At 39.0% G+C, this 19,960-nt stretch overlaps 1 pseudogene; it reads right to left on the reverse strand.

Moving 5' to 3' along the window:
- Window positions 1-615: 615 nt before the first annotated feature.
- On the reverse strand, window positions 616-7,950 carry LOC112604505 (annotated as a pseudogene).
- Window positions 7,951-19,960: the final 12,010 nt, after the last annotated feature.

The following is a 19,960-nucleotide window of genomic DNA, read 5'->3' on the forward strand; positions in this document are numbered from 1 at the left end:
CCTTTCTCCAATACATGTTCTTGGCACGTTTGTTGAAAATGAGTTCACTGTAGATGTATGGATTTATTTCCGGGATCTCTATTCTGTTCCATTGGTGTATGAGTCTAGTTTTTTTATGATTTTTTTCCTTAATAGCAAAATAATACATGTCTTGAAAAACATGGAAAATGCAGGATAGAAAATACAGAAAATACAATTGAGAAGCTTTATGAGCATTTTGATCATCAAACTGCAAGTCACAGTTGCCCTGTCTCTTGCAGATGACCCTTATGCATCGCCCTGTTCCTGAGGACAACCCTGAAGATGAGTCTTCATTGAGCACCTTCTGGAGGTTGGGAGCTTTTAGAGCAAGGCTTTGCAATGTAGCAGGAGGTAGCTGTGGTCTTACTTGTTTCCACTTGTAGGAACTAGGCTTCCAAGAGGCTAACTCATGACCAATGCCTCACAGCTGGTAAACAATGATTCCAATGGTCTGGGGGTCCCTAGGCCTCGTTCTCTCTACTTGGGGCTTTCAGTTCCCTCAAGCCTGATTATCTGCCCTCTTCAAAGTGCTGCTCAGAGGGTCTGGGGCTCAACAATAAAAGGTGGGATGGGTCCCAGGGATAGATGAGGTGGTCACACCCACCAGTCCATGGACTCTTTGGGACAAGCCCTGACGATGACCCTACAGTGAAGCAGACCCTTACCCAGGGTCCTCTTGTCCTCCTGACTCTCCCACCCCAGCCACTGCAGCTCAAGGACTCGGAACTTGGACTTGGTGAGGCAGGAGGAGAGAATTTCCGTGGAGAAGGGCATTTCCAGGGCGATGAGGAGACCCTGCCGGCACAGACTCTCCAAGAGCTGACATTCCCTCCAGGACAGCCAGGCCAGGGGCAGAGAGGCCCCTTAAGATCAGCCTGATCTTGCGCATGTCTCAGGGGTAGCAGCTGATGGCCAGCAGGGTGCTGTCGCAGAGAGAGTACAGCCCAGCAACTCAAGCCCCTGCAGGTAGCTGAGCGCCTGCAGGCTGGAGTCCAGCCACTGCTCCCTTACGCGGTAGGTGCGCCCCACCAGAGAGCGCAGGGCCTGGAAGCCTGACAGGCTTTGCTGGTGCTCGTCGCTGAAGGCAGGGACGCAGTTCAGCATGATGCATTCGAGCAGGGGCAGCACAGTGGGATTCGGCTGCCTGAGGAGCTAGACCATGGAGATCTCGCAGCTGTGCAGCTCCAGGGTTCTCAGGGCGCTGGGCAGCCTGGTGATGGGCACCGTGCTCAGGTCGGCTGCGTGCAGGCAGAGGAGCTTCAGTTTGGGGCACTTCTGGCTCAGAGATCTCATCAGGAGAGGAGACAACTGGGGGACCTGGAGCCAGAGAACAGGTAGCCGCCCATCTGCAGGGAATGGAGCCAGAATGCCATGTACCTGCCAAGCAGGTGCCACATGACTTTAAATCGCACCGTGTAGAGCGTAAGGTCGACGTGTCGCCACAGCCACCGTCGTCCACCAGCCTCTTCCAGCGGTGACAGACCCTGAGGAAAGGGATCTGCGGTGAGAACGACCCAGGCCCCCGGCGGGACCCGCATCTCCAGGTACCAGGTGCGCCCTCCGCCCGGCCTTCCCCGCCCCCACCCCGCCCCGTCCCCCGAAGGCGGGGACGGGGCTGCACCTGGAGACCCGGATCTGGTCCCAGACCGGGAGGTAAGAAAAGATCTCTGGAGCTGTGTCTGTGTTTATGCCACTACTGTGCCCTTTGGGTTACACTAGATCAGTGTAATATGAAGTCAGATAATGTGATTCCTCCAGTGTTGTTCTTTTTCTCAGGATAGCTTTGGCTATTCTGGGTCTTTTGTGGTTTCATATACATTTTAGGATTTTTTTTTCTATTTCTGTGAAGAATGTCATCGGTATTTTGATAGGGACCGCATTGAATCTGTAGATTACTTTGTAGCTTGGACATTTTTAAAATACTGCTTCTTCCAATCCATGAACATGGAATATACTTCCTTTTTTTTGTGTCCTCTTCAATTTCTTGCATCAGGGTTTCATAGGTTTCATTGCAGACATCTTTTACTTCTTTGGTTAAGTTTATTCCTAGTTATTTCATTTTTATTTGTAGCTATTGTAAATGGGATTACTTTCTTGATTTTGTTTTCAGACTGTTTGCTGTCAGCATATAGAAATGCTACTGGTTTTTTGTACGTTGATTTTTGTATCCTGCAACTTTACTGAATTTATTTATTAGTTCTAATAGTTTTGGGATGTATTTTTTTAGTTTTTTCAAATGTAAGATCATATCGTCTGCCAACAGGAATAATTTCACTTCTTCCTTTCAAGATTGGATTCCCTTTATTTTTTTCTCTTGTCTGATTGCTCTAGCTAGGACTTCCAGTACTATGTTGAATAACAGTTGTGAAAATGGGCATCCTTGTCTTGTTCCAGATCTTAGAGGAAAGGCTTTCAGTTTTTGCTGTGATATATAGCCATTTGGGTGTTCTTTAGACAGAAGGAAAATCTTCTATCTAGAATAATTTTCCTTCTTTCTAAAGAATAACCTTTAGAATTTTCATTTGTGTGAGTCTGCTAATGACAAATTTTCTAAAGTTAGTGCTTCCTTGAAAGGTCTTTACCCTCGTTAAAGGAAAATATTTTCATTAGGCTTAGAATTTAAGGTTGGCAATTTTCTTTTTCAGCACTTCAAAATATGATCCCATTGTCTTCTGGTTTCCACCATTCCCGTCAATTGTGAATTAAATTGTTGCTTCTTCAAAGGCAATCTTTTTCTTAACCTGGCATTTTATTTTTAAACTGGTTTTTGTTAATATTGTCATGATATACCTAAATGATTTTATTTATATTTATCTTGATTTGGATTTATAGGGCTTCTTGTGGCTTGATGAATTTCGTTAGTTATGGGAAATTCTTATCTCTAATTTATTCAGATTTTGCTCCCACCCCATCCCCTTTCTCCTCTTTTTATGTAACTATAACTACTCATAAGGTAGAGCTTTTCACTTCATCCTCATGGTTTTCACCCCATTCTCATTTTCCATCCTTTTTGTACCTCCGTATTTCCCTCTGGATATTTTCTTTAACCCATCAGCCTGTTCCTAATTCCCTCATCAGTTGTGTCAATCTGCTCTTAAACCTGACTACTGAGATTTTCCTATTTCTGTCATTAAATTTTCTCTACCAGATTTTCTGTTTGATTTTTTATTTATAGTTTCCACATCTGAAGAAATTCTCAATCTCATTCTTTGCCATCTTCACCAAAGTACATTTATTTAAAATTCTATATCTGATCATGTCAATGTCTGGAGCCTTTGTGAATCTATTTCCATTGTGCTATCTTTGTCAGCTTTCACTTATGCCTCCTATCTAGATTTTTTTTTTTTTTTTTTTTTTTAGTATGCCCTGAATATTGTATTTACAAAATTCCTTGTAGAAGTAACTTAAGGCCTTAAATGATGATACTATGTTTCTCTAGGAGAGATTTAATTTTCCTTAGCTGGTGCCTGGGGATCACCTGCAAGGATCAACTTCTCATTTGCCTTTCCATGCTTCTAGAGTGCAACCCTTTGTGGTTCCAGCCCAAACTGGGGAAAAGAACTACTAGAACTCTTTCTCAACTTTGGTGGGCCCTGGACACCAATCCCTGTTGCTTTAGCTTCAAAGGGTATCAAAACCATTACACACTGCCTTTAATCTCAGCCCTTTGGAGGCTAAGGCAGGCAGATCATTTGAGGTCAGGAGTTCGAGACCAGCCTGGCCAATATAGCAAAACCCCATCTCTACTAAAGATAGAAAACTTAGCCAGGCATGGTGGTGCACACCTGTAATCCCATAATCCCAGCTACTAGGGAGGCTGAGGCAAGAGAATCTCCTGAACTCTGGAGGCACAGAGGTTGCAGTGAACCGAGATCACGCCACTGCACTCCAGCCTGGGCAACAGAGTAACTCTGTCCGCCCCCAAAAAAACCGTTACACACCCACTTGACCTCTCAGACTCTATTACCAGGAAAAGAAGAAAAGAAGCCCCAGCTACAGGATCATCTCTCCGAGCCTTGCCCCATCTCTAGATCCTGGCCTTGGGATCGTCACTATCTTGTTAGCTCTCTGGGATCTTTAAGCAGAAAGATGTGCTTCATTTGTTGGCTTGTTTTCAAATTGTACTCAGCAGAAGGGTCAATCAGAGTTACTTTCTCTACCATTACTGAAGGCAGAATGCACTTAAATATAATTATCTTCTTTATTTTTAATTTTAAATAAGAGGAGCTAGGAAAACAAAAAGCTTCCTAATTCTTCCTATTCCCAAATGGTTCCTCAATTTGTAATTACTTAATCTAGAGGAACTAAATACTCATTTGACCAAATTAATTTCTTTTAGAACGCATTAATTCAAACAAGTGGTCATATCAGAATATTAATGTGACTTTCACTTCAATCAAAACTGTGCTTCATAGCCACAAAGTTTATCATCACTGATATAACCATAAGAATACTAGATAGATATACACCCCGTAAGAAAAATTTAACTTTGAGTTGTTCATTGAGATTATGATTTTTTTTTTTTTTTTTTTTTTTTTTTTGAGACGAAGTCTCGCTCTGTTGCCCAGGCTGGACTGCAGTGGCCGGATCTCAGCTCACTGCAAGCTCCGCCTCCCAGGTTTACACCATTCTCCTCCCTCAGCCTCCCGAGTAGCTGGAACTACAGGCGCCCGCCACCTCACCCCGCTAGTTTTTTGTATTTTTTAGTAGAGACAGGGTTTCACTATGTTAGCCAGGATGGTCTCGATCTCCTGACCTTGTGATCCACCCGTCTCGGCCTCCCAAAGTGCTGGGATTTGAGATTATGATTTTAATAAAACAGATTAAAGATATTTCAAAGCTTGTGTAACTATTTTAAACTTTTCAAAATCATTACATAACTATAGTAGCTCAAGCACTAATTCAAAATTGCCATTCCTGTCCAATAATGAGTTTTTCTAATTTTACTCTACTCAAATTTTAACCATTTAAGAAAAGCTGATTTAAATAAAAAACATATTTTATGATCAGAAAACTTTGATCTTTAGAACCTCTTCAAGTTAGCATTTGAGACTAAGAAATTGCTTTTTAATCTTTCAAATTCATTCACCATTTAACAAACATTTGTTGAGCACCAACTATACGTCAAACATACAAGTATATTACAAAGTTCCTTTTAAAAATATATCAGACTCTTGCTCATTTACTTTGCTGATTTATGTGCCATGTTAAACATTACTATCTGTAATACAATCAGTGAAAAGAATATTTCCCAGTTCTCTGTGTAATGTGTCTTTTTAAGACAGCCTTGAAATTTAATCCAATGTCTGCATTACCTTCCTCATAAAAGGGGACAAATGCAATTGATAGTAAATGACATCAACATTCTTTTCTACTCACCCAGCAAAAATTATGACCTGTGGTTGGAATATTTCTAAAGCAAGTCTATAGCTAATTGGAACTTGTCTCTACAGCAGGGTTCATTTGAGAAGTGGATAAGGATTGTAGAAGTAACAGATTAGGTATCTGGCTTGCCAGAGTCATAGATGCCCTCTTAAGTGAGGAAATGAAAGTTGAATGAATGTTAGGAAAGTTTTAAGGTCCCAGCTAGCTAAGGCCAACTCAAGTCCAGAATCCATTTCTATAGCTAAGGCCAACTCAAGTCCAGAATCCATTTCTATAGCTAAGGCCAGCTCAAGTCCAGAATCCATTTCTATCTCCCAGGTCAATCTTTTTTGTAGCACACAATGAAATTGAGCATATTGATTCTATAACTGATAGCTTCTGAATGTGTTTTCACTGGTGTGTATATACAAATAATTTTGTTGAATGTTTTGAGGTCTGGGGGTCCTTTTCTTTTTATCATTTCAAACAGAATAGAGAAAACACCAATTTCTGAAGACCTATAATCATCAAGTAGGCTCATGTTCAAGTTGGGAAGACTATTTTTATCATTTTGTGTCTATAAGAAATTCAGCAGTATCTGAGATGGTTCAGATGAACCTTATGTTCATTTTTATGTTTCTTTAATAGCATAATAAATAGGCTGGGAGGAAAGAGGGAAGCATCCCTTCCTTCACAGTGGTGCAGCAAAGTTAGGATTGTCCCAGAGAAGACCATGGCTAGATGACAAGATTTTCAGCACTTCTTTCCTACTGTATTTTTTGTTTGTCTTCAAATTACAGGTCCCCTTTTGGAAAAGTAAGATAACACAAATAAGGACAAAGTAATGGATGTTTAAAAATGTTTCTGTTGTGTAAGCCTTTTGCCAAGTTATTCTCTACCGCAGTCTCTAGATCAGTGGTTCTCAACCTCAGAAGCACAATAACATATGCTGAGGAGCTTTAAGGAATGCTGATGCCTGGGCCATCCCCAGGAAGCCCAATTTCTTGGTCTGGAGTGGGGCCTGGTCATGGGGATTTTTTTTTAAGCTCCCACAGTGATGTGGAGCTGGAGCTGACAGCCACTGCTCTCTGCATTGCTCTAGTCAAGAGGGACAACTTCCATTAGTAGCAAAAACAGGGAACCTGTTCTTTATAGTGTGGGCTTGCTTTCTCTAAATGAATTACAGAAGGGCTGATACTCTCTCATATAAGATAAAGTCCTTTTCTTTTGTTAGAAATTTTTCACCACCTGACTCCTTCAAAGATTGGTCCGTGGTCTCAAACCACCTAGCAAAACCTTAGCTGTCCACGCAGAATTGGTAAGACTCTAGGGTCAGGTTTCAGCCAAAGAACCTTACAAATGCAAGGTCTGAGAACTCTAACTTCCCCCAAATGACCCTTTCATCTATTAACTCAGAAATCTTATTCAGGACAAAACAAAATAGAGAACAAAGTATAAGAGAAACGTTCATTCAATTTGCCCAGTTTTGATGTAAAATGTCACCTTAATTTTACTACCACCAACCTAACATTTTAAATACCATTTTCTTCTGAAAACACGACTTCTTTTCATTTGAGTTTGTATAGGCAATGGAGGAAAATTAGCATGGTTGTATCCACTTTATAGATGGAGAAATGCACATCTAGTTTCTGTGATCTATTCAAAGTCACCAGTCACCGACAGAATGAAAAAGTCAAAGCTATGTTCTTTCTGATGTTCTACAATTCATACTAAAAAATATTCTACCAAGATATTTACCTGAAGATGTATTTTAGGAATCATGATTTAAGGCTAGATCACAAAATTCAGTGAAATTTAAAAGAGCCATAAAAAGAATAAATCTGGAACAAAATAAATCCTGCAATTTGATGGATAGGCCTCTATGATCTGTAAAGACACATACAAATTATATGTGGTTTTACCCTTTAGTTTTACCATCACTGACTTTCAAAATGAATTTTGTCTCATTATATTTATAATTTCTCTTAACAGATAGCTAATAGAAATAATGTGACAAAATGATAAGTATGGGGGGAATTACAAGTGATTGTTACTGAGGAAGGGCATAGAAATTTATTTTCTAGAAAATTTCCAAGAGGATTTACAGACTTCTGTCCCCAAATACTCTGAACTAGTAGAGACAGCAAATTAGACTCTTTCAGCATAGTGACTCTACATAGTTTCTGGAGACGAAACTAAATACGCTTCACACAATCTATCTTGCATTAAGACAATGAAAATGTTCCTCCTCCTAGCCCTCCCTCAAAAAAAAAAATATCCAAACAGAAGGAATGGTGAGAATAATTATTTATCTCTCCTCATTCTTGGTTTTAGTAGATATTGATGGACTACATTAGTTTTTTCTCCAGAAACTATGTAGTCCAAGCCCAGGAAGATGTTCAACTATAGTTTCAGATTGCGGGTCCAGGTCTCAGTACCAATAAATACTGCTGAAGTGTCTTGAGTACTATTAAAGGAAAGTGAACATCGAGGCTCTGGTGGCCATATACCTTGTTGCAGGGCATTGGGGGAGGACTTACCTCTTTTCCCAAACTTTATTTCCATTAAGAGTCAAATAACATAAAGCCCACTGATCCATATCCTACATACATCAAAAAGCAATGATAATGTTGCCAACAAGAAATAAATCAAGAAGCGTTCAGGCTCCAAGTAACCCAGAAGGCCCCAAGCTCAACAGGGGAAGAAACACAAACTCCGCTCTTCCATAACCCTCTGAGAATAAGCCCCAGAATGATAATACCTTGGCTGCGTTCAAAACTCAGCTCTCTGGACAAAAGCAACTTTTCCATTCTGCACTTATTTTTTGTAACTCATTCAGAGGTTCAAAGTTAGGCTAAATATATTTTTTTTCCAAAAATTAAAAGATTCTTTTAAAGTAAGCAAATAAGCTTGAAAAATACTTGGGAGAAATAGGAAGCTCTATTTTCAACTAAACAGATTTCAAATTTCTGTACTGAAATCAAACTAAAAAGTTTTTTACCTCATTGCTGCTTCATGACTATTTCCCCTTTGTAGTTTGAGAGATTTATTATATGTATGGAGATATATACGGTACTCACTTCGGAACTAAGCCATTGTACATTTATAGAAATGGTATGAAATCTTCAAAGAGGCTCACATTACTTAAAATCTGCTTGCTAAGTGATTTTTTAAAAGAAAAATGAAAAATTCTCAACTACGAACAGGGTCTCTCCAAACTCTGATTTTTCTCTAAGAATGCTCTTTAAAACAGGCTATCAAAGGAAGAGACTCTTCCATTGTCCCTTGTCATTAAAAATCTCTCTTGGCAAGTTCTCACTAACTAGTTTTACTTAGTATCTGACTTGGATTCTTTTTTTACCATTATAAATACCATTATTGCATAGAAATCTTGGAAGATATTTTTGTGACCAAAAGAAACTGAAAAAGGAGAAATTTACAGTGTGGCTTTGGTAATAATAAAGCATAAATTTAACTTTTCACACTTAGGGTAACATATTAATATTTAGTCATGAGATCTGCTTGGGTCTCCTCTGCTGTAGATAGCTGTCAAGTTTTAATCACTGTATCGTTTTCTTTCCACCATCCATGAAATACAAAGAATAGCTTTCACTTCATTTTTGTGTACACAAAAGCATGATAGAAAATCTTCTATGTTCTTTTGCTGCCATCCAGTGGTTCTGATTGATAAATGCAATGATGATAAATCTAACATGAGACGGAAAAATATATGAATCTGAAAGAGATACACATACACCTTCAAGAAAGCCTAAAGCAGGCCGGGCGCGGTGGCTCAAGCCTGTAATCCCAGCACTTTGGGAGGCCGAGACGGGCGGATCACGAGGTCAGGAGATCGAGACCATCCTGGCTAACACGGTGAAACCCCGTCTCTACTAAAAAATACAAAAACTAGCCGGGCGAAGTGGCGGGCGCCTGTGGTCCCAGCTACTCGGGAGGCTGAGGCAGGAGAATGGCGTGAACCCGGGAGGCGGAGCTTGCAGTGAGCTGAGATCCGGCCACCGCACTCCAGCCTGGGCGACAGAGCCAGACTCAGTCTCAAAAAAAAAAAAAAAAAAAAAAAGAAAGCCTAAAGCATGAAAATCCAAATTGTTAAAAGTGATACGTTTTCAATGGGATAGTTACATTATAAAATGTTCCTCTGTGTTGCACGAAGATTGAGGGAAAACCTCCCCTAGATTGTAAGTTAAAGCAAGAGTGAGGACACTGAACTTCGCTCTCCCATTGTCACAGACTAGCTAGGCATCAGCACTTAGTAGGCACTCAAGAAACACTTGCTTACCACAGCTTTTCTCTTAACTGATTCATTAAAATGCTAATTATAATCACGAGTGGGGGAAGCACAATGCAAAGTTTTTTGCAGTTGAGTGTAATTTAGCCAATTGTCTCCTGGTGTGGGGATTTCTTACTTTCTATACAGAGCAGTTTTACATAGCGGTGAGCAGGAATTGGAGGGGGAGAGAGAGTTTGTAAGTTTAAGGAAAGAATTATTTTTAAGAAATATAACCAGGTGTATCAATACTATGTTTCTTGAATAGTTTTAAGATGGTCTAAGCTGGAGAACAAACTGCCAAACATTATCAAAAATGGCTATTCAGGGCCAGGCAGGGTGGCTCATGCCTGTAACCCAAGGACTTTGGAAGGCAGAGGTGGACAGATTACTTGGGGCCAGGAGTTCAAGACCAGCCTGGCCAACATGGTGAAACCCAATCTCTACTAAAAACACAAGACTTAGCCTTCCATGGTGGTGCGTGCCTGTAATCCCAGCTACTCGTGAGACTGAGGCATGAGAATCGCTGCAGCCCAGGAGGCGGAGGTTGCGGTAAGCAGAGATCACGCCACTGCACTCCAACCTGGGTAACAGAGTGAGACTGTGTCTCAAAATTTACAAAAAACTAACAAAAAAAAAGCTAGTCAGAATTTTTCTATTGCTGACACTAGCAATAGAGCACACCATCAAAAATGTGATGTGGCTCCAAATTATGTAGTCGATATGCAAGTGTAACACTGACACCACCCTAACCCAAACTGAAACCAGCGAGACAAGTGTTTGAAAACTCAGTGCAAGTTTGGCCAATCAGCAAATAGAATTCATGACTGACCTAGGTCCTCTCCTCCGGTAAAACCTCCTCCATGTAGCTCCTCGGCCAGTATTTAGGCTTAAAGGGAAGACAACAGTGGTTAAGGCGCAGCCTCCAGAATGGCCCCACATCCTAGCCTCACTAACTGCATAATCTTGGACAAGGCCTAGCCTGAGTCTTGATAACTTTACCTGTAAACAGAAAATAATACCCACCTCAACTGGCTTCTTGTGGAGATCACAAATGAGGAACACAGTGCCTGGCAAAGACTCAGTGTTAGCTGCCATAAATGCATATATACCACACGCACACATACATGGCATTAACGGACACACACATAGAACAGATACTATTCAGAGTAGAGGGAATGATTGGAGAATCTTTCTACTCCGTTGTAAATCATTTATTACATTTAATAACCTATACTTTAAAGACTAGTACAAAAAAATAAACATTGTGCCTGGGTTCAGATGCGAAAATGACAATCCAGTGGGAATTTTAAGATCTCACTTATTCCACTTTATTCACTTTATCATAATAAAAGGCAAAAATTTTAAAACAATTGAGAAGGGCATCAAAAACAAGACCTCAGTAAATTCAATTATACTTCCCAACTCACATGTTAACAAGCATTTCTTATTTATCTCTGACAAAAAGATCTATCCGTGGAAGAGGATTCTTACTCTTTGCCTTTTAGGAAGTTGAACATATTGAAAATGTCTTCCAATGCGTCAGGGAATTCAAGGAATTTCAAGATGTATTTTAAGTTAAAGTCCAAGTCTTATTCCAAATGAAATGTTCTATTTCCCAGCATCTCAGGAGCCAGACCCTAGTCCTTTCCAATTTTCTTATTAAGAAATTTAAGATTTTTCTACATCTCATTTGATTATTTACATCATATTTTTTAATCTCTACAAAAATGTATGGCAGAACCCATAAACAAAAGCTTGAAAAGCAAATTACACCACCACTGAATGCTGGTGAGGAGGGGGTGCAATGGCAACTCGCATTCACTGCTGCTGGGAATGCAAAATGGTATAGCCACTTTGAAGGGCAGTTTGGCAGTTACAAAACTGAATATACTTTTAACATAGAATCTAGCAGTTACACTCCTTAGTATTTGCCCAAATGAACTGAAAACTTATGTCCACACAAAAACCTACACATGATGTTTACAGCAGCTTTATTCGTATTTGCCAAAACTTAGAAGGAACCAAGGTGCTTTCAGTAAGTGAAGGATAAATAAATGGGTGGTATACCTGGACAATGGAATACTTCTTAGTGCTAAAAAGAAATGAGCTATCAAGTCATGAAAAGACGTGAAGGAAACTGAAATGCAATTATTAACTGAAAGAAGCCAATCTGAAAAAGTTACATACTGTATGATTCCATATGACATTCTAGAAAAGGAAAAATTATGAAGACATTAAAAAGGTCAGTGGTTGGCAGAGGTGGGAGTGGGAAGAGGGATAAATAGGTGGAGCTCAGTGAAACTACTATGTGATACTACAACGGTGGGTACATGTCATTATTTATTTGTCCAAACCATGGAACATACAACACTGAGAGTGAACCCCAATGTAAATGATAAACTTTGGGTGATTATGACGTGTCAATGTAGGTTCATCAGTTGTAATAAATGTGCCATTATGGTATGTGATGTTGTTACCGGAGAAGATTGTGGTGTATGGGGACTGGGGTCTAGAGGAACTTTCTGTGAATCTAAAATTGCCCTAAAAATAAAGTTTACTAATTAATTTTTTAAATTATATACAAAAGGGAAGAGGAATACAGGCAAAAACAAAAAATCCCACACAATTATAGAATGGTTTCTGTAAATGTCAAGGCAGTATGTAACAATTAAGCTTAGCAAACCAAACTTTAAGATATGTATTAAGCTGTACACAGTACTTACCACAAAAGAATTAACACATACTTTATCACTATTTCCAAAAGATGCTTTTAACATCTTTTTTCAATGTTACATATTTTAGGCTGGGTGCGGTGGCTCACGCCTGTAATCCCAGCACTTTGGGAGGCCAAGGCAGGCGGATCACCTGAGCTCAGGAGTTCGAGACCAGCCTGACCAACATGGTGAAACCTTGTCTCTACTGAAAATACAAAACTTAGCCGTGCACAGTGGCGGGCGCCTGTAATCCCAGCTACTCAGGAGGCTGAGGCAGGAGAATCGCTTAAACCGGGAGGTAGAGGTTGCAGTGAGCTGAGATCACACCACTGCATTCTAGCCTGGGAAACAGAGTGAGACTCCATCTCAAAAAGAAAAAAAAAGTATATATTTTAATTCTGTTAAGTTACTGTAAATGCCTAGCTGAAAGAATAAAATTTAATTACAGGTATTTCTAATGTTACATATTTAGGCAACATCACATAGCTGGGAAACCTCAAATAACAACTTTTGCTAAAATAATTTTTTTTTTTTTGAGATGGAATCTCCCTCTGTCGCCCAGGCTGGAGTGCAGTGGTGGGATCTCGGCTCACTGCAACCTCTGCCTCCCAGGTTCACGCTGTTCTCCTGCCTCAGCCTCCCGAGTACCTGGGACTACAGGTGCCTGCCACATAGCCTGGCTAATTTTTTGTATTTTTAGTAGAGACGGGGTTTTACCATGTTAGCCAGGATGGTCTTGATCTCCTGACCTCGTGATCCGCCCTCCTCGGCCTCCCAAAGTGCTGGGGTTACAGGCGTGAGCCACTGTGCCCGGCCTTGCTAAAATAAAATTTTAAGTGGTATCAATAACTAAGAAAGTATTAGGTTAGCCTTTATTAGTGTTGTCTACAAATTTTAAAAGGTGATAGATAAAATCTAGCAATTCCGATTATATAAACCCAAATTTCAATTGTTCTTAGGACAAATTCTAAAATGATGTTACATTTTGCCACATCTCTGATGAGGTATAATATTTAGTAATATTCAATTTCCATTATAATCCAGTTAGGTTCCAGTGAGACAACAGATTATAAACACATTTCCTACAAACTAACCTCCCCTGATGAAAATTAGGTACAATAAAAATCCCTTTCAATTTAGCATTATTAAGACATTCAAGCAAAGATCACACCATCACTTACATATGATAACCCTACGGCTGCCGTGTCTAAACTTACCTTGATAAGATTTAGAAGTTTCAAAATACCATGGAAGGTAGATTTGAAAGAGACCTACTTCCAAATAAGAGTTCTTATTCTCTAACTATATCTGGAATGCAACTTGTCTAAAAGTAAACTGAGCCTAAATTTAGGAAACATATTAAATGCCTACAGACTATATATATATGAATGATAATGAAATATTTGCCACCACATTTAAGTATTCTTATATTATTTCCCCATCATTCAAATGTTGTATTGCTTAAAATTTCAGTAACTAAATAACTCTTATTCACGGGAGTACCTCATTGTCATGCTGCTTCTTTGAATGAATTTTGTTGCTGGTCAGTACAACTTTTTTTCTCTTTCGTTTTATCAAAGAAATTATGTTTATGACAAAAACAAAAACATCCACCATGAGAATCTGATGGGGGAAAAAAATAGAAACAGAAAAAAATAGAAAAAAAACGACCTACTTCACTCCTGCTGGTGTGAAGGACTCTCACTTGTAAACCTTTCCTGTCTTTAGTTCTGGTGATAACCTTCCTAACACTCACCTACATTTGCTGTATCACTAGGATATCCTCTACTAGCTCCCCAACCTGAAAACTCAGGATTTAATTTATACTAATTTCTCCCAACTCCTTCCAATTTTTGATAGAAGAATTAAAAAGAATAAATCACCATTACCTTTGAAACTTAAATAAACGTAAGACCGTATTCATCCACCGGTTTTGTACAGCATCTGTATTTCTCACCACATAAGGATGCCCCTCTAATCTATTCCCTATTTCTAACTCACTTCTGCCTATTCTACCTTTACTTCTATACTGGCAAGGTCAATTTCATTTACTTTCTTGTTTTATCTATAATTTGATTCTAAACGCTGAAAACCAATAAAGCAACATTTACAATTTAAAAAAAAATAAAACTTAAACTGGGCCCAAACTATTAAGAGTATGAACCCACTTTGACCCTAAATCATTAAGGTTAAGAGTCCACCTCTGAGTTCTCGCTCTCTTTTTTTTTTAATAGAGATGGAGTCTCCCTATGTTGCCCAGGCTGGTCTCAAACTCCTAAACTCAAGCAATCCTCCCGCCTTGGCCACCCACAGTGCTGGGATTACAGACATGAGCCACCGCGCCCAGCCTCTGAGTTGTCTAATACCTAACTTACTTTTTTTTTATTTTTTAAGACAGAGTTTTGCTCTTGTTGCCCAGGCTGGAGTGCAATGGCGCAATCTCAGCTCACCGCAACCACTGCCTCCTGGGTTCAAGCGATTCTCCTGCCTCAGCCTCCCGAGTAGCTGGGATTACGGGCATGCGCCACCATGCCAGGCTACTAATTTTGTCTAATACCTAACTTTAAAGAAAGAAAACTGGGACAGGCGCCGTGGCTCACGCCTCTAATCCCAGCACTTTGGGAAGCTGAGGTGGGTGTATCACTTGAGGTCAGGAGTTTGAGACAAGCCTGGCCAACATGGTGAAACCCCATCTCTACTAAAAATACAAAAATTATAGCTGGACGCGGTGACATGCCTGTAATCCCAGCTACACAGGAGGCTGAGGCAGGAGAATCGCTTGAACCTGGAAGGCGGAGGTTGCAGCGAGCTGAGATCCCACCGCTGCACTCCAGCTTGGGTGACAGAGTGAGACTCCGTCTTAAAAACCAAAAAAATAAAAAATAAAGAAAACTGAATACCACACTATACAGTTAAGAATTTATTGGCCGGGCGCGGTGGCTCACGCCTGTAATCCCAGCACTTTGGGAGTCCGAGGCGGGCGGATCACAAGGTCAGGAGATGGAGACCACGGTGAAACCTCGTCTCTACTAAAAATACAAAAAATTAGCCGGGCGCGGTTGTGGGCGCCTGTAGTCCCAGCTACTTGGGAGGCTGAGGCAGGAGAATGGCGGGAATCCGGGAGGCGGAGCTTGCAGTGAGCTGAGATCCGGCCACTGCACTCCAGCCTGGGCGACAGAGCGAGACTCCGTCTCAAAAAAAAAAAAAAAAAAAAAAAAAGAATTTATATACACATACAATTTTTTTAAGAAATCTCTTATCTGGATGAATCCAATACGAGATTTTTTAAGTGGTGTGTGCTCATCCAAGAGGACAAATTATACACAACTTCTGGCTGATTTTTTTCAGGATTTTCATTATTTGAACCTGACTGTTGCATTACATTAGGGAAAGATCACATGGCAGATGATGATAATAGGCTTGGTGAAAATCTCCTCTCCATGGAAACCTGACAGGATTTTCTTTAAGTAAATTTCTTCAAGCACGATAAAGATTAAGAGATGGCATACTCAACACTCAATCATAACTGACAATATCTGTCAGAAAGGTCTGAACATTTTGGCTTCAGAAAGAGTATAACAGACCCTTGACATTTCAAGGTGTAAGTTCTAAGATCTTTGCCCAAATTAAAAAGCATTCTTCAATAACTTTACCCAGGTGCCTGGTTTTCTTCAGAATTACACGTTCATCTTGGGCCAAAGATTTTTACACATATTTTCACACCCAGGTTATTAATCTTCTCAAGTGTCAACTCATCTAATGGCCATTGTGTGTTTCCTAGGGCTGCCGTAACAAAGTATCAATAAGTGGGTGGCTTACACAACAGAAATGTGTGTCTGGCAGTTCTGAAGGCTAGCAGTCCAAAGTCACAGGATCAGCAAAGCTGGTTCCGTCCGAGGATTATGAGAATCTGCTCCAGGCCTCTCATCTAGCTTCTGGTGATTGCTGGCAATCTCTGGTGTTCCTTGGCTTACAGAAGCATAATCCCAACCTCTGCCTTAACCTTCACAGGGTGTTCTCCCTGTGTGCATGTTATTTGTGTCCTAATTTCCCAGTTTTATAAAGGCATATTGGATTAAGATCCACCCTAATGACCTCATCTTTACTAATAACATCTACTATGGCCCTATTTCTAAATAAGGATACATTACGAGGTATTGAGGCTTAGGACTTCCATCTATGAATTTTAGGGGAACACAATTCAAGCCATAGAAGCCATTTATTGCATGATAAAAAGTCTGACAACTCCCAACCACTTCAACCATGTTTGGATAACTGCTGAAATCTCCTATACCTAAAACAGAACGTGGTACACAGGAGGAGTTCAATAAATATTTGTTGAATGAATGAGTGAATAAGTGAATCAGGGAAAAAACAACTGTGGATGCTAAGAGGTTAGCCAAGCTAAATCATTAGCTGACTAATGCCTTCCTGCATGGAATTTAGCAGGAATTAAGATTGTGTCTTGGCAAAATTACAAAATAACTGTATACTCCATGGACCTCTAAAAGTCACTCACAAATAGTAAAAATCACAAGTGTTAAAAGTCACAAATGTCAAAACCCACAAAATCCAGCAACTTTTAAATAATTATCTCTTTCTTAAGGGAAAAACAATAAAGTATCAAAACTAGGGAATGCAAGTTATTTCTGTTTAAATAAGTCAAGGAATTATTAGTGAAATTAAAGGCCACCAAATGAAAAAAATACCAGACACACATTAGAACATGGTCTATAGGCAATCCACTGCTCTAGCACTAAATCAGAGGTGATTCCTTGTTATAATTTTGCTATTTTAATAACTAAAGTTTTTTGAATAAGGTCCAAGACAAATGTACTCTATAGCAAATTGGGTATAACAAGCTTCTATTCTTTCTACAGTAACATTTTTCAACATAGCATCTCAATAGATACCTACATAACAAGAAATTGAAGGCATTCTTTCCTATTCCTGTTAATAATCTCATTCAAATCATATCACTATGACTTGCCTGGGTACTTGGCTTTAAAATATTGTATTACAATAAACTTGAAATTCAAGCTCTGGATAGGTCTACATTCATTTCAGCAGAAACATCTTGAAATGCTGAATTATCATCTTCAATTTTCTTGTCATTTATTGCAGCTGCCAAACTGAAACGGTACACCTTAAAGGCAACACTAAACTGAAAAGCAAATAATAAAAAAGAGTCTCTTAAATGTTTCATTCATAAAAGCTTATTCTTCCCACCATCAAATTTTGTATACTGTCTGAAATGTATCACTTTACAAAATTGACATCTTGCATGCAGTTATTCTGCTATGATAGATTTGCTAAACTTCAAGGCTTATTGTGGGGAGGGGGAGTAAAAACTAGCATCTCGTTTCAACCTTTTAAGAACAGATTACTAACACAGAGCTGGTTGCTTTAGGTTTCTAGCTGGGCAGGGAGTAGAGAGATATGAAGTTAAAAATTAAACCTCAATTGCCAATAGCTATCACTATAGCTCTCTTTTCTGAACACTTTACTAATCTTTCTGGCTGTGTTAAAAATTACGCCATAATCTCAGACTTCTTGAGGGAATAATAAAAAGTTATGCCATAAATAAGCACTTTAAAAAGGCACATCAAGTCAGAGGGTGGCTATTCCAAAGAGTAGTCTATGGCTGTACCCCTACTTTGATAGGAAAATCAACCTGCAAACCAAAAAACATTCAAACCATTTTCTTGAAATCCCACTAACAGGTAATATAATAGCAAATTATTCAAATGAAACGTATCTACAGAATTCCATCAAAAAATTCTGTATACTTTCCGCCAACATAATTGTTAATGACAACCATAAAATGCTAATATATAAAATAAACAAAATATGGCCTGTATTTCCAAAACTGGAGAGTTTTAGATCAGAATATAGGGAAAGATAAATGTTTATATTTGTAAATTATATTCACATCACATTGATATAAAATAGGTTGCTACCAAGATCATTCAGGAAAAGAGTCACTGAATTTATCTGAGCAGGTTTTCTAACTATGCTATGAAGGGAGAAAATGAGATGTCAGTGCTTTTTCTTCCCTTTATATACCAAATTTAACTATTACATGAGGCTCAGAGTCACTGTTCACATCTTTCTCAGTTAATGTCACTTTGCAAAGCCAGAATTTCTGGTTATTGAATAAAATTATAATTTTACTGTAAGATAAACTGAGTGATTCCTAAATTCCTTTTTCTCCAGTGACCTACTTAAGAAAAACGTATTTATATTCAATACACTGTCCATTTTTGAAGTCTTTCCTACACTTCTGGTCAATTTCAAATACCTTATTTAGAAATAATGCCAATCCATTTCTAATCGCTAAGTAGAAGGATTCTTTAATCTACAGGGCGTCTTAAAAACTAATCAACCTGACATAACCTCCTAATTCCAGGAATGTAACATAATTCAAGCTTCAATTTTTCACTTAACATACTCTGTTTTACTAAAAGGATTTCCCACCTTACAACTATGAACAAGAAAAAAATTGTACTTAAAATAATCTTAAAATGCAAGATCTCATTATTTAGTACAAGATTAATAGACTATAATTCTAATCTTAAAAATATCTATAGATGCAACTTCTCCAACTTGTTAATTCCCAAAGAGATTAATAAAAGATGTAATTAACACCTAAACTTAGAGCAGACTATCATGTGGAACAAACTGTTAACAATAACTGCACCAAAGTCAAATAGATCAACCACACACATCATCCTTTACGGTTCTGAATAAGGTTAATGAGCACAATTTGTCATAAAATTTTCCATAACTCTGAAAAACTGAATTGAATAAAAAGACTATTTTTTTCTTAACACCTTATAAAAACAGGATAAAGCCTGTAGTTATCGTCTTTGGAACCTTGCACCTAGCACTGTATCCGGCAATATAAATGTCATTAAGTAGCACTGTATCTGGCAATATAAATGTCATTAAGTATATTTGTCAAAAGAATGGACAAACGACAAGTAAATAAGCAACCCAGGCCGGGCGCGGTGGCTCAAGCCTGTAATCCTAGCACTTTGGGAGGCCGAGACGGGCGGATCACGAGGTCGGGAGATCGAGACCATCCTGGCTAATACAGTGAAACCCCGTCTCAACTAAAAAAAAAATACAAAAAACTAGCCGGGCGAGGTGGCGAGCGCCTGTAGTCCCCGCTACTCGGGAGGCTGAGCCAGGAGAATGGCCTAAAACCCGGGAGGCGGAGCTTGCAGTGAGCAGAGATCCGGCCACTGCACTCCAGCCTGGGTGACAGAGCGAGACTCCGTCTCAAAAAAAAAAAAAAAAAAAAAAAAAAAAAAAAAAAAAAAAAAAAAAAATAAGCAACCCAATGCACTACAGCCATTCAGCTCCTTATTATGTGCTAAGTATTTAAAATTATACATAATAAAATGGAATATACTCAAACTTTCATTTCTACTAATAATGAAAGAATTGCTCACTTAAGAATACACAATTTAATAGAATGTAGAGTTGGACTTTCATAAACCAATAACTCAGCTAAAACCAATAACAATTTTCTGCAATTGTATAACATTTTTCATTTAAGCTGTTT

Source organism: Theropithecus gelada, chromosome 13 (genome assembly GCF_003255815.1).
Source record: "Theropithecus gelada isolate Dixy chromosome 13, Tgel_1.0, whole genome shotgun sequence".
NCBI classification, from domain to species: Eukaryota; Metazoa; Chordata; class Mammalia; order Primates; family Cercopithecidae; genus Theropithecus; species Theropithecus gelada.